This window comes from Equus quagga, chromosome 16, assembly GCF_021613505.1.
Source record: "Equus quagga isolate Etosha38 chromosome 16, UCLA_HA_Equagga_1.0, whole genome shotgun sequence".
NCBI classification, from domain to species: domain Eukaryota; kingdom Metazoa; phylum Chordata; class Mammalia; order Perissodactyla; family Equidae; genus Equus; species Equus quagga.
In genome coordinates, this window is record NC_060282.1 from 18,199,655 (window position 1) to 18,221,806 (window position 22,152).

General features: G+C 50.1%; 1 protein-coding gene across 5 annotated transcripts in view; it reads right to left on the minus strand.

Annotated features, from left to right (window-relative positions):
* Positions 1 to 22,152, minus strand: part of ZHX2 (zinc fingers and homeoboxes 2) — a 152,224-nt gene that overhangs the window by 63,542 nt on the left and 66,530 nt on the right. For 3 of the 5 annotated variants that reach the window (XR_006885585.1, XM_046642010.1, XM_046642012.1), the window contains one exon: positions 18,432 to 18,502. The gene's annotated coding sequence lies outside the window, so the exon portion shown is untranslated. Of the gene's footprint in view, positions 1 to 17,935; positions 18,060 to 18,431; positions 18,503 to 22,152 lie in introns of all 5 variants that reach the window. The other 2 variants (XM_046642011.1, XM_046642013.1) reach the window with 2 other exon arrangements.

The following is a 22,152-nucleotide window of genomic DNA, read 5'->3' on the forward strand; positions in this document are numbered from 1 at the left end:
TCAGTAAGTGTTAGTTATTATGATAATTACAATAATTTTCTTAATTCTATTATATCCTATTGATTAACTTTAAAAAAATTGATAGACTAATTTTTAGAACAGATTTAGGTTTACGGAAAAAACACACAGACCGTAGACTTCCCACATCACTCCTCTTCCCTTCTCCCCCAGGTTCCCCTATTATTAACGTCTTGCATTGGGGATGTACATTTGTTACAACTGATGAACCAAGATTGGTAAAACCAAGTCCATCATTAACCAAAGGCCATAGTTTACATGAGGGTTCGCTCTGTGTCGTACAGGTCTTGACAAATGTATAATGACCTGTGTCCACCACTACAGTATCCCACAGAATACTTCCACTGCCATAAAAATCCCACGCTCCACCTACTCCTGCCCCCACCTCCCCGCTCACCCCTAGCAACCACTGATTTTCTTACTGTCTCCATAGTTTTGCTTTTACTAGAATGTGGTAGCGTTGGAACCACATAGCATTTACCTGTATGCGACTGGCTTCTTCCACTTACCAATATGCATTTAAGGTTTCTCCAAGTCTTTTTCTTGGCCTGACAGCTCATTTCTTCTTATGGCTGAATAACACTCCATCGTGTGGATGTACCACAGTTTGTTTAGCCATCTTCCTATGGAAGGGCATCTTGGTTGTTTCCAATTTTTGGCTCATATTGCTTAACTTTTCATGCTATTTTTGTGTGTTTTTAATTAAATTTTTTCCCCTGAATTGCCAGCCTTTTAGAAATGCTGAACTAAATGTACGCGTGCTCAACTCTTCCTCAGTGCTTCCCAAATACAGAGAGCAGAAACTCCTGTCCAGGTGTGGACACCAGCAGAGCCCCCCAGGCCACATGGCAATGCTCCAGGCCATGGGGTTTTACAACAGGCCTGAAAAGGGTTAACCACTTCTCCCAAGGTTGCATGTTTATGACATGATCAGGGTTTTTCTCAGCCTTGGCACAAGGGACACTTGGGGCCAGCTAGCTCTTTGTTGTGGGGGGCTGTCGTGTGTGTTGCAGGATATTTAGCAGCATCCTAAAATGCTTCACCCACTATGTGCCAGTAGCAACCCCGCCTCAAATTGTGATAACCAAAAATGTCCCTAGACATTGCCAACTGCCCCCTGGGGGGCAAAACTGCCCCCTCTCCCTCCCACTGCTGAGACCCACTGTTTTAAATATTTCGTTATTATCAGCGCTGATATGATGAGAACTTTCGATGCCGCCCCAAACCTCCAACACAAGATCCCACCCCTTAGAAGGGGGCTTTCCTTTACTAGGCAGTAAGGGGGTGTCCCTGCTCTCCCTATGTCTCCCTGCATTTCACTCTTGTTGGGAGAGTTTGCATTAATCACAGCCAAATGCTGTCACTATGCAGGCTGGCCTTGGGATGGTTCCTCTAGAGATAACAGATTCAACATCTCGACGACTGAAGCTTTCGCTGACTTGCCAGGTACCCCACTGCTAATGGGGGCCAGGCCTGTCCCCTGACTGTAGTCCAGTGACTTTTCCATGAACCAGAAAGCTTTTGCCAGTAGAGTTATGACAGGCAACCATCCGCTCTTCCGCTCACCCCAATTTATCTATCTCCAACTCCTGTTGGCTCTTCCTCCAAAATACACCCAGAATCTGACCGCTTCCCACCCCTTTTCTAACCCTGCTCCAAGCTGCCATCGCCCCGCGCCTGCTCTCCTGCTTTGCCATCTGTTCCCCAACAACCCAGTTGTACATTGCTTCAGGGCGACGTCTGAAAAATATAAATTTGATCGTGTCACTTCCAGCTCTAGTGGCTTCCCATTTTGAGTTTGACACTGTTGTTACCACCTTGTCTGTGGTCCTTGCCTCCATCCCTAAGAGGCATCTTTAAGTGGAAATATGAAGAACCAGAGGCTGGACATGTAAGGAACAGGAAAGCGCAGGTGCTGGCCCGGTGTGGGTGCCCCCTAGATCTGCTAGCTTTACTGGGCCCACCTGTGCCCTGGGTTCCACCGCTTGCTCCTGACTCCACTAATTTTCTCAGTCCGCCTTCCCCTCCCGTGAGGGCCCGGCTTCAACGTGGCCAACATCGCACCCTCCTGATGGGAGTTCCTTCAGCTTCTGCCCTCAGGTCCCACCTGAATAGTCCTAAGGAGTGTGGCTTCTCCAGCGGCTGCCCAGGGGGGCCAGGTCAGCACCCTGAATACAGAGGAGAGTCAGCGCCAATGGGGGAGCTCTGATCCAGGGGGGCCAGGAGATGGGAAGCAGCTGACAAAGAAATTCTGCGCTCTTTCTACCCTTGATGAGGTCTTCCGAGACGCAGTGCTGCCAGGTCTGCTGTAATGTTTGATTTGAAAAAGCAAATTTGTTCCCATGCAATTGACATCTTAGAGAACAAGTTGACTACACCATGGGTTTTGTGTTTCCTTGTGCCTGATTTTGTACGTGAGAAACAGTCGGCGAACACAGACAACTTTATCCAGCTGAACCGAGCCGCACAGAAATACACAAAATGCATACACCTCCAACACCTGCCAGCTACCTCAGTTTACCTCGTGTGTTATGAGCCATACCCCTCCGCACCTAATGTTACAACTTTCGTCCAACTTCACTCTCCGTTCCCCACTTCACAGTAACCCATAACTACAACCCTTCCGACACCCAGTTCCTCAAGCAAACAGGTTTTTTTGCAAGGAAAGTGCCATATTCACTGCAGTATTTGTATATTTCTAAACCATGTGTAACGTGGGTAAAACCGTGCTATTGCTTTTCTTAGGTTATCTTTTTAAAAATGCTTTATGACAAAGTTTTTGAGTCTCGTATCCAAACCTCATTTTCCCAAAAGCCCTGCGATTTTTATTGTGTAGTTCTGCACAGTAGCGTGGATTTGGGGGAACACATATGTTGCAATATAGTAGAGCTGACGGTATTCCATATTGCCGTTCTGAAGACATCCCAGGTTTCAGAGCCACTGGCTGGAGTTTCAGGAAGTGGCCGGTCACCTGAACAGTGCATGCACAGCACTGTTGTCTCTTTCTTACTCCCCTTCCCCTCCCTCTTGCAGCTGCCTGGGCTTGTGCTTCTGTCCTGTTCCCTCATAAAGAGTCGGGAGTTTTGCCTTAGCCTCTGCTTTTGGAGGGAACCGGGCTAAGACTGAACATTCCACATGGAGGGAACAGAGAAAGCAAATAGTAGAAGAAAGCTTGGTGTATCTGAGAATCAGGAAGAAAGTTAGCGAGGCTGAAGCTTCCTGGAGGAGCAGGAGGTACAGGTTGGAGAGGCAGAGAAGGGTGGGGTCTTTTAGGGCTTGATAAGCCAGGGGAAGGAGTTGGGACGTCAGCTCAAGTGCAACGAGAAGCTACGAGATGGTTATCATCTCTGGGAGTGAGGTGGTTTGCTTTGCATTTTGATAACTCTAGCTGAGGCGTGAAGGATGGATTGCAAGCAGCGAGCCTGTAAGGGGGAGACCACTCAGGTCTGGTGAAAGATGACAGGGTCTGGACCAGGGTGGCGGAGGAAGCAGGCCCCAGGGGTTAGCAGTAGTCTCTGTGGGTTTGGGCAGGCAGGGAGAAATTCTAGCAGACCTAAGGTCCAGTTTTGGGCTTTTCATTATTTTGCAATTTGGGGCAGGTCACTACAGTCTTTAAAGAAAGGAAGAAAGAATGTTTAAAAAATTAATGAAGATTCTTGAGGGTGGAGGAAAAGGACCATAACCACAGTGGTTGGAAAAGTGCAAAGCTCATCCACCTGCTTTGGATAAAAATAAACAGTGGGGGTGGGTGTGGGTGTTTGAAGAATTATGCAAGGAAAAGCTCTTGCTTCCATTCACTCCTTTCAGGGAACAACGACCACGACGTGATAAGCCACAAGGCAGTGCTTGTCGGTGTCTGAAACGTGGCCAAAGGAAGGAGAGATTAATCATACGTGCCATCTCGGGGCAGATTAAGACAACAAGCTAGCAATTTTGAGTCTGATTAGAAACTGCTAAAATCAGAACTTCCAGTTAGCGATTACACTTTAAACAGCCCTCTTTTTCGGGGGGTTGGGGGGGAGGTGGGTGGGAGCAGGGAGGGTGATAGATTTAAGTTAATTAAACCCAGTGCTTAATCAAGTGTTCTCAGATATGAACGATCTCCCTTCTGCATGGTTAATGTAAATCTGGGTTCCCAGCTCCATTAAGTTTGCTGGCTGGAAGTTTTAAGAAGATGGGGGGCGGGTCCCGTTAGAGAGATGAACCCAGGCACTTTTCTAGGGGTGAGAATCGTGGAGTGTAGAATGGGGGACTCAGGGAGGGGACAGAAGCCCCTTCTCAGGAGTCAGGCAGCCTGGAAAAGCAGTGACTGACTGTCTAGATCTCCGGAGAAGCTGGCTTCAGTCTCCACGTGGCCTCTTACCAACAGGGTGACCTTGGGCAAGTCCCTCATCCCAATGGACTCCTAAATGTTTTATCACACGAGACGCCTTTTGTGATTGCACTCCCACGCCCCATAAAGATTTTGTCCACCAACTACATTTAATCAAACTCTACTTCATTTCTGTTTATGGTTAACCAAAATGCACATAGTAATGACAACAGGTAATATTTACCACGTGCTTCCTATGTTTGTTCCAGGTACTGTTCTAAGCACATGACGTAGATTAACTATTTAATCCTCAAAACAACTCTAAGAGGTAAACACTATTATCCCCATTTTACAGCGGAGAAAGTGGAGGAGGCACAGAGAAGTTAAGTAACTTTCCCAAGGTCACACAGATAGTAAATGGGGCAACAGAAATCTGGACCCAAGATTGTGATGGAATGCAGGGAAACAGAGTTTTAGTCAGTGTCAGCCTTGACCTCTCTTGCCTCTCATAGGGGCTGGCAGCCAAAAGTTAACTGCTTCAGCCTTCATTTTCTTATCTGTAAAACAGACACACATCCCTGCTCTAAACTCCCTCCAGGAACTAAAAGGCTCCGTGTCAAGGTGTTTCGAAAGCTTTACAGATAAGTGGTGCATTAGGATGAGGGCAGAGGGGCCTGAGGGCTCAAGCACCGATCCTTTCAGCAACCTCACGTGCCCAGCAAATGAACTGGTGGCGACATCGCATCTGAATCAGAGAATTCGGTCACATAGGTAATTCGGTATTAATCGAGTGTTAGAATTTAGAGCGCCAATGCCACTGCCTTCTGAGTCATTGGGTTCAGGGGACCCAAGCTTTGGATGAGATAGGATTTTGTTTCTTGGGGCGTGAACACAGGGGTTCTCGACTGATGCTTGGGCAGCCTCTCTTCTAAATGCTTTTTAGAGGGGTGGCATGTCCTCCCCATACGCTTCTCCATCTCAAGGTTCCAGAGGGACAGTGACAGCTGGTATTTATGGTGTCCTTGCTGAACCTCCATATGGGAAGCAGGCTCTGCAGACAGCCCCAGCTCCACCATGGTGGGACCTCTGGCAGGTCCCTCATGTCTCATCTGTAAAAGTGGGCTAACAACAGCCCTTCTCTCCGTGCGGTTTGGAGGGGTAAATGAGAGTGTTCACAACATTTCCAACTGCAGGACAGCGCTCACGAATCTCGCTGTTCATCTTAAACTCATTTACTTCTCCTAACAACACTATCAGGGAGACAGGATTCTTGCCAGAGACTCAGAGAGAACAAGGGACCCATCCAAGGCCACGTGTGTGCAGGGGGCAGAATCAGGATTTGAACACAGTCTTCAGAATGAGCAGGAAGGTGACCCCAGGGCTGAGTTGGAGATCGATGGTGGTGGAGAGAGAACCAGGGTTGGGTCACACACCTGCCATTGAGAAAGTCACTTAAGCTCTCTGGGCCTCAGTTTCCTCATCTGTGAATTGGGAATAACGCCTGTCCTTATTGCTATGGGAAATACCAAGTACAAAAGAAACTCAAGGTATTGGGCTACTGTGAAAAAAAAATGTGGAATGAAAAAAAATTCTTAGACAGGCCTTTCTTTCAGTTGACCTACATTTCCAGGCAGGCTGCCTTTAGGGCAAACCTCGGGTACCAGGTTCTGCAGGGAAGCGCGTGGCTAACCCTGAGTTCCCAGGGCCGCGCTGTCTTTGCTCTGCGGGGAAGAGCAATGCATCAAACCTAGTGCTCCTGGGATTCCACCAGGTCCCCATCCCTCTGGCGATGGCTTCTCCTTGTCACTGCAGACCCCTTGGGTCTGGGATTGGGTGTGATGTTGAAGATACAGATGCTGACTAAAATGCCATGCATTGAGGACTCCACTCTGAGGTCAAGTTCACCTCGTGGCTCCTGGACCAGAGGAAGGTATGCAACTATTCCAAGTTTGTCTTTGAAGACTTCCCTCCCAGATGGCTTGATGGTTTTAACAGATGGATTTTGGGAAACGCATTATTGATTGCAGTAACAGTCCTGACTCTGTACCCCTCCCTGTCTCCATGCTCTTTGACACGCAACCTTGCAGAGCCCTCCCACCATGAGTCTGGCCGTGTGACTTGCTTTGGCCCTCTGGATGTCCATCAGCAGGTGGGATGCAAGCTGAGGCTTGAAAAGCAAGGTTCTGCTTACGCTCTTGCTCATCTCCCACTACCATGAGAACACGCTGGGGCAAGGCTCCTGGAGGGGTAATGACGGTGGAGCTTTGCCAGCTCACCCCTGTCATCCCAACTGAGGCCACCTTAGATCAGTGAGCGTCCAGCCAACCCCAAAGATATGAGTGAGCCTGGCCAAGATCACAGAGCCACTTAACTGACTTAGCTGATCTCAGGTTCATGAGTGAAGCCAACCCAGACACGCTGGACCCCGTAGACTGTGAGCAAAATCAACGTCTGGTTGTTCACCAGTGAGGTTGGTCGTGGTTTGTTATGAAGCACTATTGTGACAAGAAACGACCGATACACATTTATATTTTTAAAAATGTAGTACACTCTGGCTTTGATTATAATTTGCTACACAATCTAAACCGTCCTTTCTCTGCTTCTTTCTTTGCTTTCGGAGCTACTGGCACAAATGTTTTCAGTTTCCATATATGTACACACTTAATACAGATGTTATTATTTTACTCCAATTAAATCTTGATACAGGCACATGGAAAATGCTAAAAGCTTTGCTTTCTTATGTCTCATGCTTCCTCTTTTAATCTGTTTATTTTAAATAAAAATCGAATGCATATTTTAAATAAACAGGTCATATCTGCTTAAGATGAGCTCCCACTCAATGCCAAGAATCTGCCTTTTGAGTAGTCAAGCAGACTGCGGTTCCCCTCCAAATGCAGCGTCTCAGAGTCCTCCTCCTTAGAACTGCTCCTCCACCTTCACATCCCATCCTCCACCCATGAGGACTCCGAGCTTTCAAGGCATCTCCAGCCACTTCCTTAGAGAGCCCTCCCCACAGCCTGCCAGAGGGGTGCCTTGGCCCCTATAGCATTGTTTGCATGTTCCCTGAACTTTGCATTTTGTTTGGTGGCAAATGCAGACAAACTGGATTCAGATGCCCTCTTACTAGCCTCACGACTTCAGGCAAGTTCCCCACTCTCGCTGAGCCTCGGTCTCCTCATCTGCAAGGTGAGGCTAATAATAATGACAGCATCTCGCAGGGTTGCCTGTGCAGAATAAATGAGATAGCATGACTCCAACGCTTAGCATAGCGCCTGAGGGATAGTCAGCCCCAAATAGATGTCAGCTATTATTATAATTGTGCGCGTGGTACCATGGGAACCCGATACCCCAGCGCGCAGTGATTTAATACTTACCATGTGCCCACTGTTTCGAGTATTTTAAGAACTGTTCTAGTGCTTTTTATATGTTTATTTCATCTTTTAAACTTCATAACAGTTAGGTTGTCATATAGGTAGTATAATTATCTGCAATTTATGGATGAGAAAATGAAGGCACAGAGAGGGTAATTTACTCAAGGGCACACAGCTAATAGATCACCATGATCGCTCTACTTTATTATAGTTTATTCACCCATCTTTCCCATTGGGGAGCTGGAATGTGTAATTAACTTATGCCTTTCCAGTACTTAGTACATAGTTGACCATCACGGTGGTAGACACTGCCACAGAGTGTTCTGTCCCTGGTCTTTTCTCTTGGCACTGACCTCTTCAAGGGCAGAGGACTGGGTCCACCGGTACTCGCACCTGCTTGTTACTGAACCGACCAACCTGGTGGGACCAGATGTCGCCTGGCAGAGGACACGAGCTCCTTCTCACCCCGGCGCACACAGGCTCTGAGTTCTCCACACGCCAGCTCACCATCCAGCTTGATTCAAGACACAGGAAGCCAACAGGGCTTCCAGCAGCCTTGAGCGAGCAGCACTGAAATTAGTAGATTGGTGTACAAAGGCCGTTTAATAACGCTATCACGCTACCCTGTCCTCACGGAGCCCTTGTGACAGTCTGCATTAAAGAAGTGAAAACCCTCAATTGTCGTGCGGAACCGTGGCCTGGCATCACATTGGCTCCCAGCCCCCAGAACACTTGCATTTTCTGGCAATGGATGGCATTTAGGGATCAGGGGAAACTGATGGCTTCATGCAAAAATGTCCTCGTAGACCCCTCTGAGCCCTTTGTAGTGTCGACACTCTTCTGCTCGCCTGTCAGGAGAATAATTTTCATTAAATATTAAGGAGCTGTTTGTTAAAATAATGTTGTCATGGTAACTGGGTGGGGGGAGGGGTGCTGAATAGTCTGGTGCTGCCCGAATTGTGGCATATTAATCAAGTGCTTGGTGCTATTTAACAAGCTGTCCTAAAGAAGTGACTGCATTAGGAAAGTGACTGTGCCTCCCCTTAACCAGGAATGAGGAGGACCCAGGGGCCTGGGGTTTGTTCTGGTTGTCACTGTCAAAGATGTAGGCACTCATGAGTTCCTGGTGCTGTGCTCTGTGTTCTGGATGGATAGTTGATAGACGGACTGATGGATGATGGATGGAGGGATGGAGGGATGGATAATGGATGAATAGATAGATAGATTGATAGATGGATGGATGGACGGATGGATGGACAGATGGATGATGGATGGATGGATGGATGGATGGATAATGGATGGATAGATGGATAGATGGACGGATGGATGGATGGATGGATGGATGATGGATGGATGGATGGATGGATGGATGGGTGGATGGATGGGTGGATGGGTGGATGGATGCTGGAACCAAAATTTTAGATCTTCGTGTCACAGCTGTTTCTGACAGCTCTTCCATTTTACAGTTTTCCTTTTACAGTGGAAAGAAATCTTGCCTGAGAATTGGGGGAAAGAGGTCAGGAAGATAAATGGGGAAGACACGGCCACAGATTTCTTCGTCTGAAAGAAGAGCTAATGGCAACAACAGGGAGGCAAAGGAGAAGAGGGTGGCGGCAGACAGCCTGGGTTCAAACCCCAGCCCCTCCTCTTCTCACTGTGTAATCACCAGCCAGCGACCTGCTCCCCTAACCAGCTTCTGCTTCCCCGCACGCCCAAGGGGCTCATAACTGTGTGCACCTCAGAGGGCTGTGAAGGGGATTAAAGGAGATGAAGGGTTTGCCCAGAGTAACAGCTCAGAAAGTTGTGACCACCATCTCTGCTACTTCCGGCACCTGTGACTACAACCGGCTCTGCTGCTGTTGCAGCCACAACTGTTATGAAAGCCACCACTGAGGGAAGGCCTCATGATGCTTTCGGGGTCTAAAGGTCTACTCGGGCTCCTTGGATCCTTGACCAGCCAGTGTAAGACCCAAACCCAGGCCTGGTTGACTCTACTGCCATGTTCTTTCTGAGGTCAGCAAACTCTTTCTGTCAAGGGCCAGATAGGAAATATTTTCAGCTTGATGGCCCACATGCAGTCTCTGCCACATATTATTTTTCTTGTTTTGAAACAACCCTTTAAAAACCTAAAACCGTGCTTAGCTCACAGGCTGCTCAGAGATAGGCATAGTTGACTGGTGCCTGCCGTGCCGCCTTATGAGGAAATAGAGGAAAAGGGAAGCCCAATAAAAGAAGATGGATAAATGGGTTTTCCTCCCACGAAAAGTGGGGTGAAGCCACACATAAAGAAAAACTTGGGTCCAGGAATTTGTTTTACTTTAAAAAGCAAAATAACACCAGCGTCGGTGATTCACTGTAGCCTTGTACTGCTCATCTTGTCATCGAGAAAAGGGAGGCGTCGAGGAGTGGGGTGACCTGGCCAACGTCACGCTGTTAGTAAGCAACAGAGCTGGGACATAAGCCCAGGTGGTCTGGCACCGGAGAACTCCACCAACCCTCCATCCACCTCCACTACTGTCGGAAAGAATCTCTAGTTTCTCTCATTCTGAGACTCCTGACATCTTCCATCGGCTGACCTCCTGGGGAAGAGCCAGACTTTCGGGCCTGGCAGACCTGTGATCTGGCCCCACCTCTACTGTTACTGCACCCGTGACCTTGCAAATGATGAACTTGTTTGGTGCCTCCGTTCCCTCAATGGCAAAATGAGAATATTTGCTATCCTGCTCTCTGGGTGGTTACGTGGATGAAATGAGTTAGACATAGAAAGGATTCAGCAAATGGCCTTGGACGTGCTGAGTGCGGGATCAGTGTTAGAACTGGTGATTATAACAGTCACTGTGGCAGGCAGAATAATAGCCCCAAAGATGCCCGTGCCCTGATCCCCAGGACCTGTGAACATGTTACTTTCAATGGCAAAGAGGAATAAAGGTTGCAGACGGAATTAAGGATGCTAATCCACTGACCTTCATGGAAAGAGATTATCCTGGATTATCTGGGTGGGCACAATGTAATCACAAGAGTCTGTTAAAGATAGGAGGGAGAGGCAGTCAGAGGCACACAGCACAGGGAAACTCAACTGGCCATTGCTGCCTTTGCAGAGGGAAGGGGCCAGGAGCTAAGGAATCCGGGAGGCCTCTAGAAGCTGAAAATGACAAGGAAATGGACTATCCGCTAGAGCCTCTAGGAAGGAATGCATCTTGTCGACACCTTGATTTTAGCTCAGTGAGACCCATCTCAGACCTCTGACCCCCAGAACTGGACGACAATAGATTTGCGTGGTTTGAGCCACTAAGCAATCTGTTACAACAGTAGTAGGAAACCGATATACTGTTTTCAATGCAAACGAGAGGCCTCAGCAGTGTTGGGAGTGCCACCTGAAGCAAAGACGGCCTCCTGCGCAGGCTGGAGGATGAGGGGCCTTCCCCACCTGCCCACCGATGCTGCTCAACCAGCCACCCCGGGCTTAGCGATGGACGTGTGCCTGATCCTCTCCATTCCAGGGCGTTTGCTAAGATGACTAGGGAAGCAAAGCCCTCTTTCTGTGGGGGTTGCTGAGTTCTCGCTGGATCAGTGGGGAAATGTGAAGCCCACACAGAAGAAAGCTGAGTCGAGCGATGGAGAGAAGCGATGCCTGCTGACATTGTTTAGCTCCAGCTGGGCTCCAAGCCAGACCAGCTCAGACTTTTCAATGACACGAACCGCTTTTTTGTTTTACACTTACGTCAATTTGAATTAGATCTCTATCTAGTAGCCGAAAGTCTGACTAATAGAATCAAACATGCAGTTAAGCATTGTTACCGACTAGTTTCACGTGTGATTTCCATGGCCAATAAACTTTGGGCTCTGAAATAACACAGGATGGGGGGTAGGGCAGGGCACTCAGGCCACGGTTTTAGACTGACAGTCCGGGAAGGGCCGGATGCCATATCTCGCTTCTGTCTCCATTCCTTCTCTTTAGCTCAGAGACGTTGAGTCCACTCCTGCTCCTGGAGGAAGTAGCCAAGAACCCCTTACATGCTGCTGAACGGGAGTGTGGTTTGAACTCACACCTGGATCTGGGGAAGAACCAAATGCTCATAGTGGGATTTTCACATCTAGTCCACTAGGGCTGAGTGAATCTCACACTAGTAGCACGTGGGATGGTTGGAGCTCAGTTTCCTGAATGAGCTGTTTCTTCTGGTCCTGCCTCTTAAATGTTGATGGCGTCCCAGGGTTCTGTCCTCTGGCTCTGAGCTGTCTTCCAGAAAGCACAGTCACTCCATAGCCTTGCCTGTCTCCTCCATCAGCTGTCTGTCCTTCTTCACCCTTTCTGAATAGGCCTGAAGGATGTGGCACGTGCCCTTTGCTAACGGTGATGGCTGCCCACGTTGATTTTTCATAGGACAGTGAGTGTGGGGTGGGGGCTCTTTCACAGTTGGGGAGGGCAACACAATTTGAAAAAAACCCAGGTGATGCTCATCTCCTCTTCCCCCAGGAACACACCCACCAGGCTGATAATCACCGACTCCCATATGGAGGCCTCCTGAATTCATCCATCCTGTTCTGAGCTTGCTTCTGTGCTCCAGGCTCATGCTGGACGTTTCTAGTAGGATGATGAAACACACACTAATCCTAAAATTAATATCAATACGAATACTAATGTAATGCAAGGTCATACTTATTGAGCATCCCCTCTGTGCCAGGCATTGTTCTTAACACTTTACACGTACTGATCCGAACAACCCTCTCGGGCAGCTAATAACTGTGTAATCCCCACTATGCAGATGAAGAAACTGAGGCTCAGGAAAGTTAGATGACCCCTCCAAGGTCACACAGCTAGTAAGAAGGATTTAAATTCAAGCCATTTGGACTCTGGAGGCCACCTCCTTCACCACTGCTCTACGTTGCCTCTGGGGCCCTGGATGCCCCACAGGTGTTTCACTGCTACGTTCCCAGCACCTCTGCACCATTTTTTTCTCCACCTGTTCCCCGCTGTGGCTCACAGGATCGCTCTCTCTTAGATTCTCAAGCCAGGAGCCTGGGGCTCACTCTTGACCCGTCCTTCCTCACTTTCATGTTCAAGGCTTCTCAATGCTTTCTCTGAATTGGTACTCTGGAGCGATCCCCTTGCTCCACCCCGGCCGTGATGGCCATGCCACGCCCTCTCTCCACAGCTGCCTCATCTTTGATCCCTCTCTTACCTGCACCCTACTCTCTGCACTGTGACCACGTCATGTGTCTAAACCCAAGGTTGCATCACATCACTCACTTGGTTCAAAACTTCTGAAAGCCGCTCATTGCTTTCTGCAGAGTCCGATCCTGAGTATGGCACTTGAGGACCTGTCTGGTCTCACTCATCTGACCCTGCCCATCTCAACTGCCATGTGCTCCCCACCGGGCTCTACCTGCCCCAGCAACACCAGACTTCTGACATCCTCCAAACGTCCCGGGCTTCCTCTCTCTCTGCACCTCTGCCCACGCTTCCCCTTCCTCCCAGTCTGCAGAAATTCTCTCCCTCCCTCAGGGCCTAGCTGAAGCCTGCCTGAACCTGCAGGCAGGATGAAGGACTTTGTTTCCATGGGTGGGAAACTCACAGTCTGGCTGTCAACCAGGCCATCACACGACACCCCGACTTCTGTGTTTATTTACTTACTGATTTTGTTTTACTAACAATTTTATTCTGTGCCAGGCACTGTTCTAAGCACATGCCATAAACTCAGGAGTCATCACAACTACCCTATGAGGTGGCCCATTTTACAGATGAGGACACTGAGGCACAGAGAAGTTAAATAACTTGGTCAAGATCACAGGGCTAGCAGAGGTAGAGCTGGGAGTCCAGCCGAGCCAGTCCAGCTCCCGCGTGCATCTTAACCACTCTGCAGGACTGCCTCACACCGGGTGGTGTGGACGGTAAGGTCTGTGGGAGCCCAGAGAGGGCACGAGGGCTGCAGAGGAAGCTGTTGGACGTGCTCTGAGCTTGGAGTGATGTGACACCCCTGCCTGCCCAGGCCTCCAGGTGACAGCTCCCAGGGAGGAACCTACATTGGCCATGCCCTCCAACCTGAGGCCTGCCCCTTGCCCCAGGGTGCCCTCAGCTCCACCCTCAGGAGCTAACAGTCAGAGGCTGGACAGGGATAAAGGGAGGGACCTGTAACAGAGTCATCACACCAGGGGGTGGAGCTTCAGTGGGAAGAAGGGAAGGGCAGGACGGGGGTCTCCTTCCTCTTTCCCTTGCCTGTGGGATAGTGGAATGGCTGCTGGCCATGCCCTCTCCTGGGGTGGGGGCGAATGGAGGCTGGTGGTTCCTCAGGCGGGGGAGTAGGGCACAGTTCAAACTTCTTACCCATTTTTAACAAGTCAAGTCCCATCCTTTGGGCAAGCTCCCACTCAAATTCAGTTGGTATCATTCTGGTGTTCAATCACCTTCGCTGTCTGGACTCTCCCTAGAGTGGGAGTGGAATTGGAATGTTGACGCTTGCTGAGTTCAAGGGAAGATGTGGTGGTGGCCTAGTCACCATGCGGTTCGGTCCCCTCAGAGAAACCCTTACTGGAGCATTCGCGCACATGCGTGTCAGGGACCTGGGAGCATTGGCACCTCCACTCATAAAACTGAGAGTTGAAGGTTTAAGTGGACCTTTCCCACTGAAGAATTATCAAGAGCAAAAATGAAGAGCCTCTGAAAAACTAACAGGAGTCATTTGAAAAGAAAGATACTATTTTCAAAAATCTATCTGCAACATCATTTTTCTTGAACATATTGCAAGAAGAAAGCTGTGCTTTCAGGGTGAATTTAGATGGGAGAAGAAATAGCATTTTTTTTGACCATCTTTTGGGAGCAAGACCGCCTGTTAGGTCTCTTCCACATCTTATCCCATTTACTCTCCCGAAGAGCCTGGAAGGGGTATTATTTCCCCATTTTACAGATCGGGAACCCAGGGGAAATCCAGTTCTGGACTATTTTGTCTCATCTTCTGCCTATAACTCTGTGAAAACAGCTTATTCTCAGCTAGCACAGCCAAGTCTCTTTAATTCAAATTCCCTAGCAATTTGAAATAGAAGCAAAGTTGCCCATTGAATAATTTTCTACTTCAAAAAATGCCCTGCTTTTGTTGGAGTTTCGGTGGTATCCATCCTCAGCAGAAATACAGAGTTAGTACCCTAGAAGTACAGGTCAGGCGCACCCAGCGATGTGGTCAGAGCTGCTGAGCACAGATCTGTGTGGCTCTGCATCACCCCAGTCAGCTGGCCGGGCTGAGCTGACTTCGTGCGCTGAAAGGTAATAAAGCTCATCGGCATGCTGGAGGCCTCCTCAGATTACGACTTCTCACTTGGTTTGGTCCTCAAGTAGCCCAGATTAATGAGGTTTTGCTGTGCTTTGCCTTGTTGATGTGAAACAAGGCTGCTGATGCAAAAACCACAAAGTGTGAGGGACCGGCCCCATGGTGTGGTGATTAAGTTCAGTGTGCCCTGCTTCAGCGGCTGGTGTTCATGGGTTTGGATCCCTGGTGTGGACCGACACCCCTCCGTCACCCTTGCTGTGGCAGTGACCCACAAATAAAGTGGAGGAAGACTGGCACAGATGTTAGCTCAGGGCCAATATTCCTCAGCAAAAACAAATAAACCAACCCACAAAGTATGAGAGCAGAAAGGGGCTTTCGAAATTGCCTTGTCCAGGGATGCCAAAAAGTGGCACATGTGCTACAGTCCTCCTTCTTGCCCTCTCAGCAGACATCACTAATCCATTGTAGCATACTCTTTCCTGCACAGGCCTCAGAACCCTTCTCAAGACAGTGCTTCTGGCAGCCATGGCCAATTGGCAGAAGAAATTTATTTGCCACCCCTGACCTTGCCCAGTCGTCTCATCTGAATAGAGGTGGAACAGAACCTGAGGGATCCTGCATGACTGACGGGGCCAGGAATTGTGACCTCTTTCCTCTGACTGCTTTGCCTTCAAAGCTGCCCCAGGAAATGTCACCTCACACCCGTCCCCTTCCCACAAAAGGCAGAAGTAAAAGTGGGGTGACTTGGTAGATGTTAGGGGGTTCCTTGGGCAAAGGAGACTGGTATGAGTGATATTTTTTAAGACCCCATAAGCACAGGGGCTGTGCTTATGCCATCAACGATTCTGGCTTATATGTCAATCTTACTGTCCAGCGGGGGTCACGCTGTGAGGAGCAGAGGAGGAGAAGGCAGGCCAGAGCAAGGTCCTTCTATGGACTCAGGTCTCTACTAACGCAAGAAAAGTGACCCTGACCAATTTTTCAGGCAAATGCAATTTTTATCTGAAATATGCTCCAAGTCCTGGGGTGGTGGCTTTTGCAAAGTGAGGCATCGTTCTGAGAATCTGACTTCTGGCCGAGGAGGGAGCCAGCCCTCACCGGGGAAGGGATGGGGAACCGACATGGACCATGAGGCTGGAGACTGTGCTGGCCACGCTCGAGCCCTATGTGATTTTCTCTCTGTACCGACAGGATCTTTCTCTCATACCAGGCTTTTCAGTTTTCAAGACCGCTTCTGCCAGGGAGGGAGGCCCTCACTGGCTTTTCATTCACTGGGGAAAAGGAGGTCCTGAGAAGTCAAACCACTCTCCATGAGGCACCCCAGCTGGTAATAAATGTCTGCGCAGCCCCTGCCTTTCTACGAGTGCCAGGACCACCACGGACCATGAGAGGGAGAGCAGGAAAAAGGGAGCCACCCTTGACCACCAGCATCTCTGTTTTAGACAGTGTTGGGGGGGGGCACTGCTTCCTCCAGCCCCTCCCCACAGCTAAGTCTGGGCTTCTGATTCCCAGCCTAGTGCTCTGTCCTCTGACCCACACTGCTATTTCCTGCCCCAAACTGAACCTTCACCTGGGGTCATGTCCCACATCTAGAGCAAGAATAAGGGCTAATATTTACTGACTACTCACTATGTGCTGGCACAGGGCCAAGCAGCTTGACACGAATTAATTCACTGAATCCTCGCAGCCACGCTATGCAGTACATAGTGTCACTATATCCGTGTTACAGACAGGGAGATGGAAGCAGAGAGAGGGTGGCATCGTGCCCAAGGCCCTGCAGCTAGCGGGAGAGGCAGGATTTGAACCCGGGCAGTCTGCTCTTAACCACAGACATCACCTTCCCAGGCTGCTTTCCCTTTCAGTCATTCGACAGTCACTTACTGAGCACCTACTTTGTGTCAGGTGCGGTGAATCGAGGACATAGTCCCGTCCTCAAACCTAACTTGTGCCTGAAGACTTGCCAAGGAAGCACCAAGTCAGGGCTCAAACGCACCAGTCAGTCCTCCCCTCTGCCTCCTTCCCCGCCCCCACACCGCGCTCCAGACTCGGCTGAACATCCAGCCTATGCCCAGGACTGTTAAACTCGCTTCTCATCCAGGTTGTCAGTTTCTTAAAGACCATCTCTGGCCTCCGATGGCGCCCTGCCCTCAGGGGCCCTTGTAAATATCCCTGCTGCCACCCACCCAGGCTCAGGGCAAGCAGACCCAGTCACAGAGCACAGAGGAAGCCGGCACTTGTCATTCAGACCCTCCCATTTGCAGTCGTGTCCCTTCTGCACAACTGCCCCAGCCAGGTCTGGGTGCCATTCTTCTCACGCTCAGTGAACCAGGTCTTGGTCACTCGAGTTTGTGGGCCTGCCCCATCCAAGGGTCCTGACTCCCTTGGGGAAGTGATGCTCACTGTCCTCCCACAGCCAGGGGTCTGGAGGTCCTGTCACAGCGTTCCCATCCCTTTTCTCCTAGTCTGTGTGGTCCGGATCCTGGGCCAGATCCCTCGATGGCCAGGGTGACAAGCTGGTAACTCTTCGGGTGGTCCTGGTGGGGGAGCTCCCCAGAGCCTCTGGTGTTTGGAGAGTTGCCCACCCCCTCACATACAGCAGGTGTTCGGGGTCACACCTGTGATAGGTGAGGCTGTCTGGCGTTAGCTCGGGTAAGGCTGGCCAACGGTCCACAGGTCTTAGAGACTTGAGGGTCACCTCATCCAGAAGCTTCTAAACAGTTTAACAGCAGAACCCTGACACAGAACACAGGCCATGCTGATAGTGTGTGCGTGAGTGCCATGCTCCCCTCAGTCCCTCTCAGCCTCTCCTTTACCTACAGCCTCTCGGGGGTTCTGGGTCATCACAGAACAGACCATAAAGCACTGCCCCAGTCAAAACCACTCCCCACTTCAACGTTTCTCCAACCTGCTCTTGAATTCTGCCAGTGACAGGAAACTCACTACTTCTAACGGACGCCTATTTCACCTTTGCGTACCTCTTTAGTTAGGAATTTGTCCTTAGGCTGAGTCAATGGCTGCGCCCCTTCCTCTCGTCAGCGACAGTCCTTTCAATGTGCAACGGTGGCTTTCTTGCCTCTCTTTAGACATGTCTCCTCAGGGCTGTGGTTTACAAACTAGTGTGAGCCAAGTAGTTCCCTCTCTGTTCTCAGAGCGTGTCCCTAACCCTGGTTAGAGGTCCCCTGAAAACGATGCCTAGCACATGCCCGCTGGATGGGGAGTCTGAGCTGCCCTCATCTGATCAGAGAGAGGGGATGGTCCAGCCACCTGCCAGCTCAGGTTGCTTCTGGGGAGGGACTGGCAGGGACCCAGTGAATTCCAAGGGACTCACACCTTGATTGCCTGCACTGTGGCGTCTCCGGGTGCATCTGGAGGGAACAGCTTCAGAGCTGCAAAACCCAGCTCCCCCTGCCCCTCCCATTGGTCTCCTTTAAGACCAAGACCCCAACCTCCATCAAACACACCGTCACTCACCAATCCCGTATTGCTTACATCCTGGGAATCTTTCTACACTTTGATTCCGAGAGCAGCCAGTGCGTCGAGACCTACAAAGAAGAGAAACCCAATATTAAAAGCCAGGCAGAGCAAGTGGGTGTCCAACTCCCTTTTCTGGCAGGACTGAGGCACTGGGAGACCGGGCTGGAGATGGGGAGGAGAAAGGAAAAGGAGATGGTCCAGGACCGAGTTGAGCTGCTCATTAAACCAACCTCAAAATCTCTGGGCTTTGTGGCGATTCCGAAAGGAAAAACAAAAGACCCTCACCCTGGGTGAGTCAGCAGCTTGAGAAGCAGGCCTGTGAGAAGAGCGAAACTAAAAGCAAGAGCTGATGGTGGGGGAGGCCTCTTGAGCCTCACTCTGGGTCTCCTGGAGTCTTTGCAGTCTGTTCCTAGCAGTGGCGGGCCGTCTCTGGTTCCATTTTGATGACGGCGAGGGGGACAGCCCCATGCACAGGCCTCAAGTCAAAAAGATACTGCAGTTTGGAAAACAAAAGCCCCAAAAGCGTATTTTTATCCTGGGAGACTCCTGCCAAGCGAGCCCTGGATGCTCTGAAAATTCTTCAGGAGAGCTGTAGCCGGAGGAACAAGGCGTGTGCCCCGGCTCCGAGGATGCATTCCCAGCATGGCAAGTCGAGGCCTGAGCTCCAGAGGTTTCTGCAGCCGGCAGAGGCCCACCTGCAGCGCACGTGTGTGCGTGTGTGTGTGTGTGTGTGTGTGTGTGTATAGCAGCGTGCTGAGCCGCGTGGAGGCCGCTCTGCTCCTCACGCCCCACGCCCAGCCCGCCTTTCAAGCAAAACTTGTTTTTTCTTGTTTCCCTAAGAACTCAGAGGCCAGCGGACGTTTCTCTATTCGTCTATCCCTGTTCTCAGAGGAGAAGCCTCTGAGTGGGGGAAAAATCATCTTGATGGCAATAGTTTCTGCTGACTGCTTACCAGGCCCCGGGCCCTCGACACTTGGTCCATTTCCTTGCTATTCCAAGAGGAACTTGCATCACCTGGGAGCTGGTTGGAAAGGCTGATTCTTGGGCCCCACCCAGTCTTCTGGAAGCCGAACAAGCTCCTCAGGTGATGCCTGGGCACACCAAAGTCTGCAACGTGCGCATTTATAAGTCAGCCTGGAAGTCGAAGCTCATTCTCCAGGTGGGGAAATAGGCTCAAGAAGCCCCCACTTGGCACTTATGGTTTTAGAACTGGTAAGTGGTGCAGCGGATCCACACCCACATGCCTGTGATTCCCAGGCTGGTGTGCCCTTCGACTGCACACTATTTTGGGAAGCAAAATGAGAGGCTGAAGGGGCAGGCAGGCCCTGCTTGGTGGGAGCGGAGGAGGGAAGGGCTGGAGAGGCCCCAGGCCCCGGAGAGGGAGGGTCCCAGGCGGGACTGGAGAGCGCTCAGAGAGGGAGGCGTTGGACAACGGAGGCGGGGTTCCCCTCCTCCGCACTTTTATCAAAGGCCGGTACAGTGTCCCTGTCTAGAAGTTCTGGGCCTTCTTCCTGCAGGGGAATTCAAGCTTCTGTATTTAATCCCAGAGATTAATTTATTTTGATTCCAGGGAGGTTTGCTGTCCTGCCCACTGCCCTTAGAACTAACCATCCTGTGGGAGACGGGAGGCAAGCTAACCTGAGTATTCCAGGCAATGACTTGCAGGAATGACGACACTCTGTAAATCCCTTACAGTTAGAAAGAGCTTTCCATCCACTAGCTAATCTCCTCCTTAAAAGAACTTGGAAAGTATCACTAGTGCTTTTGCAATTGAGGAAATTGAGGCACAGAGAAGTTAAGTGGCTTTCCTGAGGTCACCCAGCTTTCAGGCAGGCTGGGATTGAGGTCCTCTGATTCCAGTCCAGAGGTAAGAGCTCAGCTGCTCCTGATGGGGAAAGAGATCACATCACAGGTTTATGACGCTCTCGCTGTGTCACCCAACTGCGTATGGTCTTGCTCTACACTCTGCTCGCAGAATGGGTTTCCTGAATCGACTCGTGGACCAAGAGGAAGATGGGTTACAACCCCCATAGGGGGCGTGACGGGTACCTTTCTCGATGTAAACTGGCCGGCTGGCGTTCTTGGTTTGTCAGTTAGTCATGTGTTATATATTGTTCATTCTGCTGCACTGCTTCTATGAGGCAGATCAGTGCAGATAATGTACATAGGGGAACAATGGCAATAAAATGTGGGGGTCGCACTGGTTCATAGGCAGATGTTCCCAGCACTAATGTTTCACCACCAAGTGATGGTAGCAAAGCACCCTGACACGGCTGAGTGTGGGAAGCCCCGGAGGGCTCCTCACTGTCCGGATGCCCACTCGCTCCACCTCTCGGCTCGGCGTGCCCACCTGCTCAGTCTTAGATCCTCTTGTGGCTCACTTCTCCCTGACACTTGTGCAAAGGCCGTGGGCCAGCCCGTCCATCCCTGCAACATTCTGGCAAAGTCTGCAAGTGCTCTTCCGCCTGGAACTTCTGATAGAGCGATCTGTCTTCTTCTGCCTCTATAACCCAACAGCTTCAACCCTGCTCTCGCCCCTTCCATCCAAGTCCCTGTTTTGGTTTTGAAAATATAGCCCTAAGGTTACTCAGGTCCTAAAGTCATTTTTTTTTTTTTTCATTTCAGCATTTAGCCTGCCCTTTGAACGGTGCCAGCATCATCACGAGGACTGTGCTTTGTTTCAGAGTTGCGTGAATTGTGAGCGCTCTGCTGCAGCCCAACTGTGCCCCAGTGATTTTTGGATTTTTCAGAATGTAAGGTTTCCTAGGAATGCATTTGTCATTTTACAGCAGAAATGCCTGCATAATGGAAGTTATATTATAGATACTGATATAATAAATGTATAATATGGATAGTTATTAAATATTAAACCCTTTAGTATTGCTGAGTACTGAACATATGAAATATTCAATTAACAATCATTTATTGAGTGCCCATATACACTTGATTCTGTGCTAGGCACCAGACAGGCAAAAATAAATAAGACCCAGTTCTTACCCTTACGAAATTCATGGTACAAAAAAGGAGAAAGACAGATAATAGACCGAATGTGAGAAAGGACAATGTATACGGAGGTGGCGCAGGTGGCAGCGGGTAACAGACGCCTCCTTGATCTCAGGATGAAAGCCACACTCCTTAGCGCAGGGCCTCCGAGGTCTGGCCCCTGCGCATCTCTCCCCACCTCACCCCACCCTGCCGTGTTCTGGGCTCGCAGACTTCCTTCTCAGCTTCCTGAACCCACTGTGCTCTGTGCAGCCGTATGGCTCCACTGTCTTCAATGCTCTGTCCTCGCTCTTCCCCTAACTAACCCTGACTTACCCCGCAGGACTGAGGGAGGTAACACATAGGAAGTGCTTAGAATCATGTAAACAGGTATGTTAGCTACTACTATTATTGATAATACTTATTATTTTTCTTAACTGAGTAGGTGCTTCTTCTTGGGCACAGAGAAGTAGAGTGACTTGGGTAGGGTTGCACAGTTGAATTGTTCTCGGAGCTGGGGAGTCTCATGGAATCGGTTCTGATTTCCTCGTTTATCCTCGAACCCAGCACTGCACCATCACCTGTTAGAGACTTGATCCTAACCAGTGTGGGGGAAAGAGTCCAGGCCTTGGGGACAGGAGGCCTGGTCCTGGTTCTCTCCCACGCTTGTTCTCTGCCCTCACACCCATCCCTTGCCTCCTGGGGACCTCGGTTTCCTCGTCCGCGAGTGGGGCTC